The 2,176-nt window shown below is 54.1% G+C and overlaps 1 protein-coding gene across 9 annotated transcripts in view; it reads left to right on the top strand.

The window, feature by feature from the left end:
* The first annotated feature begins 955 nt into the window (after positions 1-955).
* NEXN (nexilin F-actin binding protein) overlaps positions 956-2,176 on the top strand; it is a 44,594-nt gene continuing 43,373 nt past the window's right edge. For 2 of the 9 annotated variants that reach the window (XM_019644020.1, XM_019644017.1), the window contains exon 1: positions 970-1,278. The gene's annotated coding sequence lies outside the window, so the exon portion shown is untranslated. Of the gene's footprint in view, positions 1,279-2,176 lie in introns of all 9 variants that reach the window. The other 7 variants (XM_019644014.1, XM_019644012.1, XM_019644016.1 and 4 more) reach the window with 7 other exon arrangements.

A 2,176-nucleotide genomic window follows, 5' to 3' on the forward strand; every position in this document is an offset into this window, starting at 1 on the left:
TTGACCAATCTAGAACTTCAGCTGAAGAAGGAATGGCTTACACAAAAGAAAATCCATCCTGGGTAAATAGTGTATGGGGATGTGGTGGAGAAGAACGATTACAGTTAATAGCAGGTTTTTTTCAACATCCCTGAAAATATAACCTGAGCACTATTGTCCGCCCAGGGCTGGAAGTTGGAAGTGGTTGTCCTGGGTTTATGCTAGTTAATATTAGTTCAGTGTTAAATTAATTTGTTTATATTCATTTTCTGCCTGTAGCAAAGAATTGAAGATCTCCCCCACCAGGAAAATGCTCTCTCTGAATAAGCACTTCAAGTTTTCATATGGGTTATTTGATGAGTATAATTGACAGGCTGGTGGTCCAGGTTGAAAAGGTCTGTGGGTGCTAAGATTCACAGTTGCCTTTATGTAGGTTTAAAAAGACCAGAGATGATGTGCCTTCAATTAAGAAAAGATAGAAGATTATATAAATATTTTCTTTTATTCCTCTTTCCACTTCCCCCCCCACCCCCACCCTCTTCCACTTTTCTCTATCAAGCACTCTCTGGAGTTGAAGACTGGAGCCAAGAAAAGGTGAGCCACAGACAGAATACGGGGTCCCTTACTTCTGCCCTGTGCTCTCAGCAATGAAAGAGAAGTTGGCCGAGGTCATTCAGTGCTTTGAGTGAAGATAAGGTAGTGGCTTGGCCTTGTGATTAGAAACCAGGACTGGTAGAGTAGCTGAGAGAAGTGGGCCACAGGGCAAACCGGGCGTGGGTATGGGGGAGTCAGCTCCAGCCTATTTATGGATTCCATTCCAGTGTCTCCCCTTTCCCACCCGGGAGGCAGCCTTTCTTTCCCGGACCCTAACGGGAGATCCAAGGTGAAGGTGTCGGCGCAGAGACTCAGAGCCCGGCGACCAGCAGGTTCTGGCGGAAAGTTGTCAGCCACCGCCCCCCTAGTCTGCCTGCCTCCTCGACTCTCCACCCTTCTCCGGGCGATACGGCGGAGGGGGGTGGGGTGGCTGGGGGGACTGGCCTAGTGTTTTGGAACAGCTGCAGCCGGCGCTGGGCCCGCCTGGAATGCGGGAACAGGCTGCGCACCAGGACTTTTATGGAAACTTGCTGCTGGAGACGGCGGCGTCGGCGGCAGCGGCCAAAGGGCTCCCAGCGGCTGGAGCAGCAGCGGCGGCGGCAGCAGCGGCGGCGGCGCCAAGACCCCTGCCCACACCCAGGCGCAGGACGCGCATAGCCTCTCCACGCGCCACGAGGACGGTCGCTTGTCGTGGGCTCCAGGCGGGTGAGAGGAGTCGGGGGGGAGCGTGGGGCTGGGGAGGAGGAGCGGAGGTGTCGGGTCTCCGGATGGGGGCGGGGGCTGCAGGGAGACGCTGCCGGTGCCCCGGCTCCTGGACGGGCTCCTCCGCGGCACCCGAGAGCGCCGGGCTCCCTCCAGCTGTGGTTACGCGCTGGCTCCCGGCCTCCGCCGCGAGCAGAGCAGGGTCAACCTCGCTGTCTGTCCGCGTCCACCGGCCTCTGGCTCAGGTGGCGATTTCCTTGCCTCAGTCCCCTGCTTCGGCTCCGCGTGAGCCCTGTCGGTTGAGTCTTGGGTGCTTTCTCAACTCCTGCAGGGGAACAGCTCTCCGTGAGCGGAGTGGGTATCACTCCCTGTGCTCTATCTACCCTTGGGGTTCATGCAGGTAAAGTTCAGTGTTGTCCCCCACCACGTGCCCCCGGCGCTGTCTCCGTCTCTGCCAGCTGTGCCTATAATTTTTAAGAGGAGTCCTTCCTGATCTGTCCCTGTGGAGGCTGGGCAGGGAAATGTGATTTAACAGGCTATCACCTTACCCCTCCACTCCAAACTATTTTCGCGATTCTGTCCGAGGTGGGATGTTGGGGGTTGCGCAAGTAGAACTGGCAACTGGAGGGAATCATGTAGTTACTACCTCTTGAAACCTCCCATGTCTATATTTTTTTAAACCGCCAAGCCATTCCAGCTGTGTTCGTAAACTGTGAAATGCTCTACAAATGCTAAAAATGTATTATTGACATTTGTAAAGAAAATAACCAAGTTGAGAGGTGAGCTTATTATTGCAATGGCTTCGGGATCTTCATTTTATATTTGTCCATAACGCGAACAAAGAGTTGAGGGGGTTGGAGAGAGAGAGAGAGAGAGAGAGAGAGAGAGAGAGAGAGAGAGA

This window comes from Hipposideros armiger, unplaced genomic scaffold, assembly GCF_001890085.2.
Source record: "Hipposideros armiger isolate ML-2016 unplaced genomic scaffold, ASM189008v1 scaffold_84, whole genome shotgun sequence".
In the NCBI taxonomy this organism is placed as follows: domain Eukaryota; kingdom Metazoa; phylum Chordata; class Mammalia; order Chiroptera; family Hipposideridae; genus Hipposideros; species Hipposideros armiger.